The following is a 19204-nucleotide window of genomic DNA, read 5'->3' as shown; positions in this document are numbered from 1 at the left end:
CTGATCAAGGAGGAACTGACACAAAAGATGGATAGATACAATAGTGCTAAGCTAAAGAGGATGTACAAGCTGATGGACCAAGATATTTATAAGCAGGCTAATCAAGATATGGTACAAGCTAACGGACCAATGATAGGTATGATACAGATGGATAAAAAGCTTAGGATGAGAGGATAGCGGGATGGCTCAATTTGGTGCAAGAGGCAGAAGCTAAGGATGAGGTGATAACGAAAGATATGGATTCGACAAGATGCATCCAATGATGATGATGGGGACAATGCTAAGGTTGGTGGTAGCTAAACGGATAGATGGCGCTATAGTGAATGGCTAATGAGAGGATGGCATTGGATTTGCATGAGGATAGCCTAGAGCGAGATACCAATGAAAAGGGAGGATGGACAAGACAAGATCTCCAAGGAATATAGTGCCCCCAATCAGAAGATAACATGCAGAATGAGGTCTTATGATGGATGTGATAGGATTGAAGCTAGGATGGAAAAAGTTGAAGGGGCTAGGGAGATGGATGATAGTTGGGATGGTTGGCTGAAGCTGCAGGAGATAAGTGGATGGTGTGAGATGGAAGATGGAGGGTGGAGGATAGGTGGATTGATTGGAAGATGGAGTTGGATGTCAAGAGATGACCAAAAGCATGAGAGTGATAGGCTAAGCTGGGGATGGTGGGATTACCCATGATGCTTGTTTGCCAATTTTCATCATGGTAGTTGTCCAAGGTGCTTGAATTGCCAAGTTTTCACCAGTGGACGCTTTATTTTTCTTTACTTTTTTTTTTTTACTTTTTGACTTTGGACTTAGCTGGAATGATGTTGGCTTTCTTAAGCTATTTTTGGCTCATAGATGTTGGTAGGATGGATGAAAAAGGATTGGATTGAACAAGTGGAATGGTGGGTGGGAGTTTGACAGATAATGGATGCGAAGACATAAGGCTGGTGGGTAAATGGATGAGGAAAATGGAAAGATCATCATTGGCACACACCTTGAGAGGTGATAAAGTAGTGGGAAAGATGGTTTTGAGTGGGGTTGAGGAGAAAATGGACGAAGAGAAAGATAAGGACTAAAAGTAGAGTTGGAAGATGGAGGATGGGAAATTTAGGATAAGAAGCATATGGACTAAAAGTGGATTGGGGGGATGAAGGATGCTTATATGGGGATTTGGATGAAGGATGGATGGATGAGGCTTTTTGAGTAGCATGAATGGATGCCAATTGAGATTTTTCTTTGAGATGAATTTCTTTTATGAGCATCTTGGGTATCCACATGATTTTTGACCTTTTTAGCTTGGGCTTTTGTGGCCTCTTGACTTTTTCTTTGATTGGGATTAAATGTTTCTTGTTTTGAACATGTATTTTAGAAGGGACATGTTGAGACTTGGATTTTTGTTGATTTTTGGATTTATGCTTTTGTATTTTGGCATCCAATATGCTTCTATTAGCCATGGGATGGGAACAAGAGCATGGAGGACATGGAGGGATAATTGATGGAGTGATAGGGTTTAACGGTTGGAAGGGATTCAAGGGTGAGTGCCTTTGATGATCTAGCTGGTGGATTTGAGGGGATGGAAGGATAGATTGGAACATAGGATATGGATGGATATAATTGCCCAAAATGGATGGAGGGAAGGAAGGATATGGGCCCAAAATAGATGGAAATGAGGAAGGTGAAGGTCCCAAAATAGATGGAGGGGATAAAGGATTCATATTAGGTATGTAAGGACCCAAAATGGATGGAAAGGGTGTGGGATTTAGATAAGGGATATATGGACCCAAAATGGAGGGTTGGAGATAAGGAGTAGGATGAGGGGCCAAAATAGATGCAGAATAAGATGGATGGGAACTTTGGGGTGGAGATGGAAGGACTTGGGACCATGTAGGAATAGCGGGGATGCCAACATCTAGAAATACATTTTCATTTCTTTTTTCAATATGATATTCATTATTTGGAACACAAGATGTGAGTCCATTACTAGTTGAAGGAGTTGGAGCTTCGAATATGATAATTAGTTCTTTTTTGATGGATCTATCATCATGGATTATGGGAGATGTATGATCGTGAAGCAGAGGAGATGGGAGGATAGGATCTTGAGTTGGGTGGGCTGAGGGAAAGGGATCTTGAGATGGAGTAAGCAAGATGGTAGGATTTAGATATGGAGGGGATGGTAAAAGTGGATCATGTAGGGGAATAAGTGGGATAGCGAGATCTACTGTTCTGTCGGAGGATATTTCAACATGCTTTTGGACAAGATCCTGACAGGACTGGATGGGAGTGGATGCATGAGGTTCATTATATGGGATTTGGATAATGCTTGGAGGAGGAGATGTGGATGGGATTTGGAGTGATTCAATGGGTGGTGGGAATTTGATGCTTGCGGGAAGTGGAAGGATTTTAAGCAATTTGATGGATGGTATGGGGATGATAGCTATGGGAGATGGGGGTGATATTATAGATGGGGAAGCTTCATCCCTGACTACCTCACATGGTTGGATTAGATGACATGGCTTATCGACTGTTGGAAGTGGCTTTTCTTGTATTTTCTCTAGGAGATTCCTTGGAGACTCATGTGTCGAAGGTGGAGGCGGTGGATTGATAGGAATAGCTAGTGTGATGAGGGTGGAAGATTGGAAGCTTGGTTGATTAAGTGATGGAGGAGAAGCTGGGATATCAGATGGCATGACTAGATAGTTTGGAATAACTCTTGGATTTTGGGGGATGGTTGGTGGAAGGCCTCTAAGGCTCTCAAGATACCCGTCATAGTCAACAAGATTTTTATCATCATTGGAATAGGAGGTGGCAGGAGCAAGGACAATACGACCAAACACATCATGATCGGTTTGGGATTTCACATTTTGATGATGAGTCGGATGGGGATGGGGTCTTGCATATGGATGAACACGGAAGCTCATGGTTGGATTTGGATTAAGTGCAGATTTTGGATTGGCTGATGAAGGATTTCCTAAGTAGAGTCAAAGCTGTATGATAGACCTAAGGAGGATTGGCTGGAGATTTTTGGCTTTCATGTGGATGGAAGACTTCAAGGGCATGCTATCAAAAAGTGACAGTTTTGTTTTCCTATGCGCCAGATTGGTGGAGATTGTGTCAATCTTAAGGATAGACTAATGATCCTATGGGCATGACACAAGATTGACCACTTGTGGATCCCAACCTTTAGCTCAAGGTGATGAGGGATAACAAGTGACAAAGCTAGATTACCCTAGACAAAGCTCTATCAAAGGGATAACCTTGGTGAGGCTGGTGGATTGGTCAGATTGATTGGATAGCAAATTCTAGCAGAATGACAACAACTCTCTAAAGGCTTGGGTGTGATTTTGGATTGGTTTGCTAGCTAGCTGGGGGGATGATTTGGATGGACTTTGGATTTTGGGATTGTTCTAAAGAAAAGAACTAGATAGATTCAGTTGTGGTAGGGGAGCTTGGATGATTTTCTGATGAGGCAGTGACTACGCTAAGTATGCCTTGAGCTAGGAGATTTTTGCTTTTCTAGGATTTCGACCAAAATTGGCAAACATTCATTCAAAAGCTATGAACAAACAAGCAGACAAAAGTTTGGAGCAAGCATGTCAAACATACCGACATCCTAGGAATCTTTCTACAAGGATGAAATTTGGTTTAGCTAAGGATTCCTCAATATACGTAAGGTACGTGAGGCCCAAATCCGTAGATGAAACCAAAAAGATGTCACGCAGTCGAGAGGATTTATCCAAAGAGGTAGGATCAAGGAGGTGACAAGATTTTTATCATCATTGGAATAGGAGGTGGTAGGAGCAAGGACAATACGACCAAACACATCATGATCGGTTTGGGATTTCACGTTTTGATGATGAGTTGGATGGGGATGGGGTCTTGCATATGGATGAACACAAAAGCTCATGGTTGGATTTGGATTAAGTGCAGATTTTGGATTGGCTGATGAAGGATTTCTTAGGTAGAGTCAAAGCTGTATGATAGACCTAAGGAGGATTGGCTGGAGATTTTTGGCTTTCATGTGGATGGAAGACTTCAAGGGCATGCTATCAAAAAGTGAGAGTTTTGTTTTCCTATGCACCAGATTGGTGGAGATTGTGTCAATCTTAAGGATAGACTAATGATCCTATGGGCATGACACAAGATTGACCACTTGTGGATCCCAACCTTTAGCTCAAGGTGATGAGGGATAACAAGTGACAAAGCTAGATTACCCTAGACAGAGCTCTATCAAAGGGATAACCTTGGTGAGGCTGGTGGATTGATCAGATTGATTGGATAGAAAATTCTAGCAGAATGACAACAACTCTCTAAAGGCTTGGGTGTGATTTTGGATTGGTTTGCTAGCTAGCTGGTGGGATGATTTGGATGGACTTTGGATTTTGGGATTGTTCTAAAGCAAAGAACTAGATAGATTCAGTTGTGGTAGGGGAGCTTGGATGATTTTCTGATGAGGCAATGACTATGCTAAGTATGCCTTGAGCTAGGAGATTTTTTCTTTTCTAGGATTTCAACCAAAATTGGCAAACATTCATTCAAAAGCTATGAACAAACAAGCAGACAAAAGTTTGGAGCAAGCATGTCAAACATACTGACATCCTAGGAAGCTTTCTACAAGGATGAAATTTGGTTTAGCTAAGGAGTCCTCAATATACGTAAGGTACGTGAGGCCCAAATCCGTATATGAAACCAAAAAGATGTCACATAGCCGAGAGGATTTATCTTTTTGAAATCTTGAGTTCTTTGTTGAGATTTTATTCAAAGAGATTTGTTTTGTTCAATTTTAGAAGCTCCAAATGAAGTGTTTGATATTGCAATAGTTAATTGATCCTTGGCATTCAAGATTGGATTTGTTGTTTTAATCATGCATTCATAAAAAAATAAAACTTGATTTTAATCCATGGCACTCAAGAGTGATTTTAGCAACATGCATTCAAAGACAAGTGATTAAACATTCAAGTTTTTTCCTTTGAGCATTCAAGATTGAGATCTTGTGTGTTGTTTTAAGAACTTTGAAGTGCTTTTTTTTAACCTTAGATCAATCAAGATTGTTTTGGACTCAAAAGTGAAAATGACTCTTTGGACTTTGGTTTTCATTCAAGATTTTGTGTTCTAGTTTGCATGTTCTAAGCCCAAAAATGATATTCCTAGATTGTTTTGATGCATGAAAAACCTAAGAAACATTCAAGATTTTACAACAAGACATTTGTTTGGAACAAATAACAAAGCTTTTAGGACAATTTTTGGCAACCATTTAGGACTCTTAGTTTTCATGAGATTTTTAAAAGAACTTTAAAATATTTGCAAATGAGGTTCATTTTATACTTGATTGATGCTTTGAGTTTGATTTAGATTTTAGTGTGCACTTCATGTTGATTTTGAACCTTTTGAAATGGAAACTTGAAGTTTTTTTTAAATTCCCAAAAATGAAGTGTTCCTAACTTTGCATGAATGCATCTAAAACCTTGATGTTGCAAGGATGCAAATGATTAGATTGGTTTAGTTTCACTTGTTAAAAGATTTTTTCTTTTTTGCAAATTTTTAATTTTTTAATGGATTTAAGTATGATTTGGGGGTTCATTTTAAGCACTAAAAAGAAGTGTGTATGATTTTGCTTCCTTAAAAAAAAAAAATGGCCAAGATCTCCCACAAGAAGCAGAAGAAGAAGTAGATGGAATAAGAAGAATATAGACAAGAAGAGGAAGAAGAATTCCAAGTTCTTTGTCCACCTATAAGCTTGAAAAATCTGCAAACACTATGAGTTCCTTTGTCTTCTTCATGCTCATGTGGACCTACAAAACCAATTTATACAATCCTACCAATCACAAAAACAAGCAAAATTAGCCAAAATCAGAAAATGACATACAAAACTTGACTAAAAAAGCTAATGAAGATGACCCATGCAGGGTCCCACTGGGTGTGCCAAAATGTATATGAGAAATGTTAGTATGCTAATAGAAACCAAATTCAAATAAAACTTCTACAAACTAAACAAAATTCATAAACTTCAAGATAGACTAAGATGAACTCTCAATTGAGAATATGAGCCATTAATGGACTCTCTCAATGAGAAGCTCTCTTGTTGAGTGGCTTTGTCTAAATAGATAGGATGTATGCTCAAGCTTATGCTTCAAAAAAGGCTTCAAATGGAGTTGAAATTTGGGTGTGAGTGTATGGTTTTGATGTAAAATGGCTTCTTAAAATGGCATTATGACTTTACTTCATGGATTGTGTTATTTTGCAAAGGGGAAGGATCCAGTTTATAGGCAAGAGGCTTGAGGGATTGAGGGCTAAGATGCAAGGATGGGAAAAAGCTCATGGAGAGCTCAGATTGCATGAGAAGAGAGCACATGGATTGTACTTCCTTATAGCCAATCAGGGAGTGACACATGTCACAGGGTGAGAGGATGGAGGAAAGGGGAAGGATGAGTCAACAAAGGAGGCTCAAGGGATAAAATCTTCATAAAGACCCTCATAATGGCTTGTAAGAGCAATAAAAGGGCTTGGAAGAGTCACTTATGGCCTAGTGGACTTCATAAAGTTTTATGGTTGAGATATTTTGAGGGAGATGAGAGTAATTTCGACTTGGGCTTGATTAGGAGGGTTTTAAGCTTGCTTAGGATTGTGCAAATGATTAGAGGATGGGTTAGGATGGTTTAGGATTAGCTTAGGGATAGTCAAGTGGATGGCATTTAATGAGGGTGGTTGAAGGAGGAGATATTTGTTAACTTTGGCTTGGGTTAGTAAGTTTTAACCCATGTTTAGGGAATGTGACAAGGTTAGGAGGGGATTAGGATTAGGTTTAAAGACATCTTCTAGAAGAGTCTAGACTTTGGATGAGGATAAAGACTTTCTAGAATAGTCTAGAACTTCCTAGGATGAGGATGAAGACTTTCTAGAAGAGTCTAGAACTTCTTAGGATGAGGATAAATTAGATTTTTAGGAAATAAATAAAGTTTTATTTATTTCAAGGGTTTGGGTTGAGGAGATATTTATTAAAACTTTTTTAATAAACATGAGGATTAATATTTAATCTTAATTAAATATTTTGAGTTGGGATTAGGGCTAGGAAATGATGGGATTAGCCTTTAATCAAAATTAAAGAAGGATTAGAAGATTTTGGAAGAGGTTAGTGGTCTTAAGGAAATTGGACAAGTTTTGGACAAAAAATATATTTTTTTTTTATTTTGGGTTTTTTGGTCAATTTATTAATTAAATAATTAATAAATAAGGAAGTAATGTTTAAATAAGATTTAAACATTTTTGGGAGGGATTCCTTAATTAAATATTTTTAATTAAGATAAAGGGATTTAATGGCATAAAAATAAATAAATTAATTAAATAATTAATTAATTAATAAATGATGATGTCATCAGGACTTTTTCAGAAAATAAAAATACTTTATTTTCTAAAGGTTTTTAGGTGTCTACACCATTAAGATTAGTAATACTCTTAGCTTAAATACAAATTTCTCCCTCTAATGATCATCTTTCTTCTACTTTCTCCTTCTCTGATTAGCATGTCAGTTTAGGACTTTCTCCCTCTTATCTCTTCTTCTAATTATGATTTGTTTAATGTACTTTCTCCCTCTTTAACAATAATACCAAAGACATATCAACTTTTCATGTAGATATAAGACTTTTAGTTTTCTTTATTTTTGACATTTTCTCTCTCTATCACCTTACTTGTGATTGATTTGGAAATTTGAGCTCTTTGATTACTTTAGGCAGCTCCTAAAGTAAGATCCACTATGTCAATTTCTAACATATGAACACTAGCTTATTTGATGCAAGACACTCCTCTTATTACTTAGATAGCCTTTGATAGGGGTATGAACCCTAGTTTGCCTCTTAGTTACTCATGAGAATCTTTAGGTAATGCTTTTGTGGAGATATCATCAATTTTCTCCTTTGTATTAACATATTCGATCTTCACCTCTTTATCTTGAACTAATTCTCTCAAGTCATGATACTTGATTGCAATGTGCTTAGTCTTTCTGTACATCACTGTACTTTTTGATATATTAATAACACTTTTATTATCACAATAAAGTGTCATAGGTTCTATGATCTCCTCCTTCATTCCTTTGAGTAGTTTCTTGATCCACACAATGTTTGTACAATTTACAATAGCAACAACATATTCAGTTTTAGCAGTAGATTGTGAAGTGCAATTTTGTTTCTTGCTAGTCCATGTAACTAGTCTTTTTCCCAAAATTCTCCTCCATTGGTTCTCTTTTTGTTATCAAATTTTTAGCCTACTCAACATTATTTTAGGATCTTAATTCAAATGTCTCATTCTTCTTGTAGTATAGACCAAACTCTTCTATTGATTTTGGATATCTCATTATTCTCTTCACAACCATTAAATGATTCTCCCTAGAATTAGCAAAGAATCTTACAACTATCCCTCTAGATAATGCAATGTTAAGTCTGCTCTGTACTACATATTGCAATTTGGCAATCATTGATGAATATAATGTTTGATTCACCTCAACTAAATCATCATTCTTTGATAAATTGTGTATGGTCACCATAGGTATACTTATTGTTTTCAATATTTTCTTCACATACTTTGACTGAGTGATGTATGTATGATATTTCATCTGATATACTTGCAAACACACACAAAAATTGATCTCTCCAAACATAGACAACTCAAATTCTTGCTTCATCTGATTTGCAAAATCCTTACATAAAGCTTCTTGACCTCCAAATATGATATCATGGACAAAAATTTTAGATAAAAAAATATCTTTTCCTTTCTATATCTTCATGTATAGATTTTTGTTATCATCAGTCCTTTCAAATCCAATCTTCACAAGATAATTATAAAATCTCTCACACCATGCTCTTGGTTCTTGCTTTAAATCATATGGAGCTTTGTGTAGTCTACATACCATGTTCTTATTGTTAACATCAAAAAATCCTTCTAGTTTTTCTATGTAAACTTCTTCTAATATGCCATTCAAAAATGCAAATTTAACATCTATTTGATAAAACTTGAATACTTTGTATGCAGAATAAGTAAGTAGAGTTCTTACTCCTTCCAATCTTGCAATAGGGGAAAATGTCTCTCCATATTCAATTCCTTCTTCTTGTGCATGTCGCTTGCAAACTAATCTTTCTTTGTTCCTTTGGAGTTTTCCATTTTCACCTAGCTTGTTTCTAAACACCCACTTGGTGCAAATCACATTTTTATCCTCTAGTCTAGGAACTAGACATCATGTTTTGTTCGTGTCAATTTGTTCAATCTCTTCTTCCATGGCTTTAGTCTAGTCTACATCTTCTAATTCATCTCTTACTGATTTGGGATCCTTCATGCTTAGCAAACATGGATCACTTCTCAATTTGTTTCTTGTCATTGGCCTAGCATATTTACCTCCAATGATTTGAGTAGCAAGATAATGTCTTTTGACATATTTAGACAATCTTGTCTCTAATCTTGTTTCTTCATTCTATCTTTCAGCTTCTGAATCACTATGTGCATCGTTGTTAGGTGTCTTAGCATTTATTTCATGTCTACCAACTTCAAAATTAGAATTTTTGATCACTTTATTCTATAACTTGGCATCTGAATGTAGCTTTGTTCTTGAATTTAACTCCACAATCATTGGATGTGACTCAATAGTCACTAAAACTTGTTGTTGGATTGTATCTTGATTTGTAGCATCTTCTTTAGTAGGCATACCTTCATAAAAGTATACAAATAATTTGTATTCTCCTAGTTCTTTCATTGGTTCAGCCTCATGTACTTTTGTATATTCATCAAAGTTCACATTTGCAATTTCCACAACTTTGTTAGTATTAGCATTCAAACATTTATAAGATTTACTTCTTGTGAAATATCCAAGAAATATACCTTCTTCATTTTTTGCATCAAGTTTACCATTCTTAAAATCTTTAAGAATGTAACATTTTCTTCCAAACACCTTAAAATATTTTACATTTGGTGAGTGTCCATACAATAGTTCAAAAGGTGTAGAATAAGTACCTTAATTTTCACACGATTCAAAGTATAGATAGCTATAATTACAACTTATTTCTATTATTTTAAAGAAACATCCTTCCCCATCATGAGAGGTGTAGCATAGTCCATTATAGACTTATTTCTTCTTTAAGAAATACCATTTTGTGGAAGGGTTCTAGGTGCAGATGTTTATCTTTTGATTCCTCTGTCATTATAGAACATCTCAAATTCATTTGATGTGAATACTCCTCCTCTATCTAATCTCAAACATTTTAGACTTTTACCTATTTCTTTCTTAATTCTTCCTAAGTACCACTTAAATATTTGAAAATCATCAAATTTCTATTTTAGAAACATGACAAACATCATTCTAGAATAATCATCAACAAGTAACATGACGTACTTATCTCCTTTTTAGCTTTGTACATCAATTGGTCCACACAAGTTAGTATGAACAATCTCAATTATTTCTTTAGAGATATAAGCTTTACTTTTAAAGCTTGATTTTGTCAATTTACCTAACTGACATTGTTTGCACTTTGTATTGTTAGGTTTCTTCAATTTAGGAAAACCTCTAACTTTATTCATGCTACTGATACTAACCAAGTTAACAAAATTAACATGACATAACCTCTTATTCCATAGCCATACATCATCAAATCTTACAATAATACAAGTAGCATCCTCTATATCAAGATAGAATATTACTTCTAGTTTGATCACCCTTTCCAATCATTTTCCAATTAGTAACAATTTAAGGTAATGAACTTACTTTTTTCTCTAGTCATATGATGTGAGCATCCACTGTCAATGATCCATTTGTCCTTTTTGTTCACACAAGTCACAAGTGCAGTTGCCTCTTCTTCATCATATTTTTCCTTGATTACAACATACACCACTTCATCATCATGGTAATTAGATTCATCCTTTTTTTTCTCTTTAGTAATGTAACATGACTTCTTTCCTTTGTCTTTGTAATATTTTCTGTCATCTTCTCTTCTATTTTTATGCTTGTCACCACCTCTGTAGCTTTTCTTATATGTACATCTAGCAGCAATATGAACAACTTCATTGCAATTGAAAGAAATGATAGGTAAATTACCTTTGAGCTTTCCTTTACCTCTGTGGAATCTTCTTGCTAGTAGTGCTTCCAATTGTTTCAATATCTTCCTCATCTCTATTACAATCACTAGACACATATTTTAACTTTCTTGTCTTCTTCTACTTGGGCTCTTTAGAGTGTTAGATTGTGGTGACTGATCAGGAAAGTACTGTACATACTTCATAAATAGTGGGGTTCAGGGCATCGCCCCAAAAAAAAATTTTTTTGGAAGTAGCCGACATCGACATGGTAGCCGACATATTATGGCCTACATATGGCCGACATGTTATAACCCTAAAGAGGTTTAATACTTGTATAAAAAGGGCTTAGGGTTGGGTATTTTTGATATGGTGATACGAAATTGGTTCTTGCGGCGGTATTGAGCTGTAAGGGATTACGGATTGTAATCAGGTTGTAATCACTGATTGTAATAAGATCGAACTTGCTGTTTGGTGGACGTAGCCCAGGGATTGGGTGAACCACGTTAAATCTTGGTGCCTTGTGTTCATTTCTGTGTGTTCTATTATTTTCTGTTATTGGTTATATTTGCATGTAGTTTTTATTTCTGTCCGTGGTTTATCCTAACATAGAGTCCTTCAATAACAACTTAGCTTTGAAAGTAGATTCAAGACTCTCTGGTTTGTAATTATCAAAGTTAGATAGCTCTAAAGTAGTGAGTCTACCTACAAGACCTTCAAGGGTTAGATCATTTCCTAGAATACATCTCAATTTTTGAATTGTAGAGACTCTAATAGCATAAATAAGTAGTAGTGTTCTCAAGACTTTACTTGGTACGATATCATCATCTATCTATCTAGTAGCACCTTTTATTGCACTAGAAACTTCTTTTGTCCTATCAACATATTGAGTAATATTCTCACCTTCTTCCATTCTCATATCATTAACATTACCTCTTAGACTCCTAGATTTGGCTCCTTGAACATTTGTATCTCCTCCATAAATAGTTTGTATGGCATCCCACATTTTCTTTGCAGTGTCATAGCCTTTGATATCATCAAATTCAACATAACTTGGGGCAAAGGAAATCTCCAACATCACCTAATTATGTTCTTTCTTTTTATTCATATCCTCAGCGATTAGGGATCTTGTTGCATCAATGTGTTCCACTATAATTTTAGATTGTGAATGATCTCCAAGTCCTCCAAGGTGTAGCTTCATTAAACTTTTCCATGTAGGAAAGTTATCTCTATTAAGCTTGTGTATATCTCTTTTTGACATCTTGATTTTTGTGCTTCTAGTAGCTTCAAAGTAGTCCTCTTAAGAAGATGGTTCTAATACCAATTGTTGGAATTCTTTAGAATAACTAAGAGGGGGATGAATAAGTTATCCAAAGTCAAAATGTATAAATAAAACCTTTTACAACTTACTAAACCCATAAAACATTTATACTCATGCATACATCCATAAGATTATGCAATCACTTGAAACTAGTAGGTTACTATCAAATCTTGTAGAAATGTAAAGCATGAAACATAACAAATTCAGCAACACACATAACACAATGATTTACATGGGAACCCAATTTAGGAAAAACCACCAGTAACATGCTACTCTTTTCACTCTTCTAAAGTGACACCATGTGAAATGCCAACCCTATTAAAGGTTACAATACACACTATTAAATTTTGCCCCATTAAAGAATTTCAATCACCCTATTAGAAGTGAGCCTTGTTAGAAGACTTAAGACCATTCATTTGGAATGTCACCCAATTAAATGATTTATAAATAGCTATTAGGTCAACATTAATGCAAAGGATTTACCATAGACTAATAAAATTGTTAGAGAGAAACAACAAGGCTTACTCTAACATATCTTCCAACTTCATTTGTATGTTTAGTCCTCCATTCTGCTTGGCCTTCGTACTTTGCATCTTTGATAGCTTGTTCACCCTTCAAAAATATATCTCCTTAAGCCTACTTGCTTAACATTCCATTGTAGGCTTTTCTCTTAGGTCACTTGATGAAGAAAAACCCCTTGAATTCTTGTCTCCCTTAGGTTCTCACACATGACAACCTTGCTTCATAAGCAACCATTCCTATTAATAGGAAATTAAGATATTTTTCTACTTATTCTCCATCATCAAATTTAGGATTTTGATGGATTAAGTAGGATATGATGTATCTACCCCATATTCCATATCTATTCTAGAAAATTTCTCTAAAATCCACTTTGAATTTGCCTCTAAACTATTTACCTAGAATTTTGTGCCACTAGCTCATCATCCTTATCTTACACCTAGTTTAAAAAATGTAAGAAAACAAACTTGTCGAATCAGATTCATCAAATCGATAATCTTTAAAATAATGCAGTAACTTGGCATTATCAACCTTCTAATGTTTGCAACACACTATGTTACTTGACATCCTCTATGAAATCACTCAGCATCAAGTAAAGTTTACTAGTGCTCAACATCAACAAAACTTTGCTCAACATCAATTGTCTTGCTTGACATCTATTAGAATTTTTGTTTACTCGTCTCCAACTAATTTTTTGTTTGTCTTGCACTAACTTTGTGTGGCACCTACTATCCACTTGGCTAAGCTTAGTAGACAAACTTTATATCACATGTTCTTCAAACCTTTCTCAACATTTGTAGCCTTAAGTAGATTATCAATGCATCATGTTACCACTCTCTTAATTGATCCTTGTACTTCATTACATAAGCATAACTCAACCTTTCCTCTAGGTTCTATTGTTAGATCTTTTGATCAAATTATTTTCATCAATCAACTAAGTGATAGTATTTAAATCTTATATGCAATTGTCTTACTAGAAAATAGTAGTTTTGGAATTAGTGATAAAACAATGATGAAATACAGAGTCTTGTTCAACAAAATCTCTCAACAATGATCTTCTTTATTTATCTTCTTTAATATATTTTCAACATGTTTATGGTAGTTGATAGATTCAGCAAGATGAGCTATTTTATACCTTGTAAAAAAACCCATAATCCTAGTAATACAGCTAACCTATTCTTCAAGAAGGTGGTTGGAGTGAGCATTGTGGCTAACAAAGATGTCAATTTTATGGGGAATTTTTGAAAGAACCTATGGAGGAGATTGGGTACAAACTTGGCTTATGGTTCTTCCTATCATCCCCAAAAAGATAAGTACAGACAAAGGTCATTAGTAGGTTCCTAGGCAACTTATTGAGGTGTCTTACCAAAGAATATGAGCAATGTTGGGAACAAGTAAGTCCTCAGGAAAAGTTTACCTATAATGATAGAAATAATAGAAAAAATAGATTGAGTCCTTTCCAAATAGTATATATGGAAAAAATCTAAGGGGAATTTAATACAGGTCATAGGTCTTTCCACACATGACACCATTAGTGGGCATGTAGAGGATTTTGTTCAATCCATGAAGGAGAGACATGATCAGGTTAAAAAGACCTTGATGGAAGAAAATCAAAGGTTGAAGGAAAAGAAGGAAAAAGGGAAGAGAGACATAAAATTTTAAATAGGAGACTTGGTCATGGTCTATTTGAACAAAGATAGATTATAGAAGGGCATCTAAAGTAAGTTACAAATGAAGAGAATTGGGCCATGCAAGGTGCTAGAGAAGTATGGTTGTGATGCCTACAAAATTGACCTACCTAAAGAAATTTCCATATCTCCCATTTTCAATGTCAAAGAATTGATAAATTACAAGGCTCTAGATATTTATGAAACATAGTATGATATAGAGCTACACAAAGACATATTAGATTTGCAGGCACCTGAAAAGAAGGAACCACAAGTGGAGAAGATATTAGACTCTAGGTTGAAGAAGAGCACAATGAACAAAGTCTAAAAGGAAAATTTGGTAAAATATAAGGGTACCCCTAAAGATGAGGAAACTTGGAATGCTGAGAGTGACATCAAGAAGCATGGCATCAACAAGGAGTTCCTCTCACCACATGTACCTTAGCCTTCTTCTTATAAGGGAGTATGTTGTAGGAGCACATTGGGGAAGAAAAAATCCCTAAAGAAAGTTTAGCTTGAAAATGGTATAGCCAACTATTTGATGAATAAGGACTAAGGATGAAGTCCCATGGTATATTTAGAAGGTGTGGATAAGTAGGATTTTGGTTTGAGTCATGATTTTTAGCAATAAAGTCCTGATATGCTCAAATTGTTCCAAAGGGGTAAAATGTGGCACAATGTTTCAAAGGAAGAAATAAGTGTTTAGGAAATATTATTATAATTTTTAGGATGATTTTATGAGTATTGAAACCAATCTGGACAATTTTGGAGGGCTCAAATGCCTAATTCTCAAAAATTGTCAAAGTTGGTCATTCACAACTTTACATTTTTGCAAACTTGCAATGACAAATTTTTGCACTTTGGTGAAAAAGGCATAATATAAATCTAAAATTATACCTAAGCCTTATGGTAGTTAGGGAAGGCTATTTAAATAGAGGATAACTCCTTATAAGTGGTTGGTTATGTCATATGTATAAATAATTAATGGAATGAGAAGGATTTGCTAACATAAAATGTGATTTTGGAGAATTGATAGAAGAACTACATTGATTTACTTATAGTTTTTGATGGACTAGATGCTTTTGATCATGTGATACTTTTTTATAATCTTGTTTCTTTCATTAGCCTTCATTTTATTATGTTTTCAAAATTGTTTAGGTTCTTCATTCATATTGTTTAGTTTTGATGGGGTGACACTAAATGGTTAAAACTTTAGTTCCCATGATTGAAAACCTATATCCTTTGGGAATCAAGTAATGGTGCAATAAATATCAATTTTAGATGTTGTGGGAGTCATTTTTCTCTAATTGCAAGCAATCCCTAGGAAAGCTAGTGGAAGCTTGGCAAGGCACAATGATGCTTGCAAGAGAGTTCTAGTATGAATAGTGGATTGGTATGTTCCAATCTTGGTTGGCAAATGGTAGAGTAGTAGTTTTTTTAGTGTCCATTAACTAAAGGAGGAAGCATTGAGTGAGGTTTTTTTTTCCTTTATGGAAGTAGTTGGTGTCATTTCCCTAAGAACCTTTGAAAGTAGTGTTTTTTGAAAAAGGTATAGTACAGACACTTGAAGTACTTGAGACTAAGGAAATACTTAAGCCCTGGTCTATATTAGACAATTTCAAGTAGACATCTATAGGTCTTGTTAAGAGATTTTTCAAGTTATATAAGAACACTTGTTTTTAGAAGGGCTAATTTGGGTTCTTTGGGCTATAAGGCCAATCAAAGCAAGAAAGGGTTTTGGGAGTTTAAGACTCAACAAGATAGTGAAAAATGGCTTTGAATGTGTCAAGAACCTCATGAAGAAGGTCTAAGCTTGGTTTTCATTTATTGGGAGAACATGGTGGATTTTTGGTTTGAGAGGACAAAAAGGTGCCTAGTTTTGATTTTGTAGTTAGACGAGTGAGAAATGAATTTATTGGTGAGTTTCTTGGTGGAAGGGGATCAGGAGAGAGTCCCCTAGGTTAAGATTAGTGAAGATATGGTAAGAAGGCTAAGAGGTATCCTTGGTAGAATAAAAAGGCTCTAAGAGAAGAAGCTCCCCATCAATAGTCAACCATCATATAACTTCTTGTAGATTTCCCATCACAATCTCTATTCTAGGATGATTTTTAACTATGACTCTTCATCCCACAAACTTGACTAGGGTGAAGATCACAAAATTTAAATGCTAAATGTCCTTCCCTATGAAAATAAGAATAATTTACCTTTTCAACTAATTTCTCTAAACTTTTCATACAATGAACATCTCTCTCTCTCTCTCTCTCTCTCTCTCTCTCTCTCTCTCTCTCTCTCTCTCTCTCTCTCTCTCTCTCTCTCTCTCTCTCTCTCTCTCTATTCCCTTAATATTGGTGTACATAGGGTTATGAATAGTCAACTTGTGGCTATCTTAATCCTTAATTAAGTCTTGTTATCAATATTAAATTATTATTTAGGTGGGTAGGTTGACCCAGGTGTTATGTAGGGTTGTGTCTATTAAACCTAAGCATAATTAAGTATATATAGGAGGCTATGTGTCCTATTTCAAGATCATATTATAAAGTTTGTTGTCATTGGAGATGTTTGGAGGTTTCCCCATTGAAGTGGTCTATTACTCTTAGTCATTATCAAGTATTTATATAATATCTCATATTATTTCTTCTATTGCATAAGTTATTACATTACGAGTGGTATTAGAGCATGATCTTGGCACAATAGAGGCAACATCTTTTCTCAACATTGGGTTGATTTTGGGAAGAGCATAACTCTCATATTTTAGTGAATTTTTGAAATATTTTTAAAGGATTTTTTAAGACTGTATTAGAGAAGATTATTCCAAAATTAACAGGAATTGGAGCAAACTTGAGCAAATCATTGAAGAATTACTATTTCTACACAATTTATTGAGATTGACATATCTCTCACATCCTATGGAATTGGAGTACAACGTGTATTGGGTATTTGAATACATAGTAGAGGAGCCTACATTTTAAATCTTGGAGAAATTTCCACAAAAATAAGAAAGTTAATTAAAAATATGAAAATTTTCTTTCAAGGTAACAAATTTGCCATTTTTTTTGGATTTTTCCTAAGGGTATCTTGCCCTTAATAAATTACATTAAAAACCAAATAAAAAACCAAAGAATTTATATTTCATTTGTGTGATTTATTTTTAAAAAATTCATTTCTATCATGATAGGTTCTCCAACAAGAGGCAAAAATAATGCTACCACTCTAGGGAAATCTTCTGATCAAGATTGGGAAACAACAGAGGATAGTAATTCAAATGAGGAAATAAGTATGTTCAAGCGAGAGGTGAAGAGGGATATGTGTGACCTATGAGGAGATATATTAGATATACAAAGCATGTTAAGAACCTATGTGAATGAAACAAGGAAGGTGTTGTCAAGAAATTGAGGTGAAACTTTCAAGTCGACTAATAATGACAGAAATTTTAATACTCCTTAGGATCTAGGAATTTTTTTCCAAAAGTGGATATGCACAAATTTGATGGAAAGGATTCTCTAACATGAAAAAATAAAATGGAGAATTTTTTTGAGGTACATCAAACCCCTTATGGAAAAAAGGTTATAATGGCTTCCTTGTATCTAGAACCAGATCAATTCATTTGGTATTGTTCGCTTTGTACTCATAGGAGGAAAAAGGGTCTCACCATATCATGGTCAATTTTTACAGAAGAACTCCAAGCACAATATAGCAATAGTGTGGCTGAAAACTTCTTTAGAAAACTTACTAATCTTGAAGAAATAAGATTATTTACAAATTATATTCAAAAATTCCAAAATCTATCCCTAAGAGTGGATAGAATTATAGAGGAGAACTTGAATGATTTATTCTTGGGTGGTCTCAAGGTTCACATTCAACATGAGGTATGCATGTTTAGTCCTAACTCAATAAATGAGTTTTTTTATATTGGCCCATAGGGTAGAGGAGAAGTTCTTGATTGCTAGAAAGAAAGGGGCTAATGTAAGAAGAGAAAAGAGCAAAAGGATTGTGTTTCAATTGTGATAAAAAAATACAGTTGAGGACATCAATGTACAGAAAAGAAATTTTTCTATATTGAAGGTCCAAGTGAGGAAGAAGAGGATGAGACCATATCAGAGGAGGATAGGGAGTCAGGTGAGGAATCACATGATTCTCAACCAAACATTTCTTGTCACACACTTTCAGGTTTTAGTGCACCACAAACTCTCAAGGTAGTGGGTTTCTTAAAGAAGCAGAAAGTAACAATGTTGATCAACTCATATAATACTCATAATTTCATCAACAAGAAGTTGACAACTCTTATAAATTGTTTTATATATAATGAGCCCCAAAGTTTTAGGTTTTGATTGTAGATGGGGGCACAATTAGTTATTTAGGTAAGTATCATGGCATCAAATTATCCATGGGAGATTATCAACTTGATACCCCCAATGCATATGATATCCATGGCTACTATAGATATTTTTTTGAGAGTACAATGGATTACTACATTGGAAACAGTTGAGATGAACTTCCAAGAAATATTCATGGGATTTCAATCAAAAGGAAAGGTAGTGGAGCTAAGGGAATTGAAGGAAAAATCCCCATAGATGGTAATCTCTCATCAAATGTAAAGGTTTCTTAAGAAAGGAGTAGATGGATTTGTGGCCCAATTATGTTCATTAGAAGT

The sequence above is a fragment of the Cupressus sempervirens genome, chromosome 10, assembly GCF_028749045.1.
Source record: "Cupressus sempervirens isolate cs-2001-9-10 chromosome 10, ASM2874904v1, whole genome shotgun sequence".
Classification (NCBI taxonomy): Eukaryota; Viridiplantae; Streptophyta; class Pinopsida; order Cupressales; family Cupressaceae; genus Cupressus; species Cupressus sempervirens.
The sequence above is the reverse complement of the archived record's forward strand: the minus strand, read 5'-3'. Positions refer to the sequence as shown.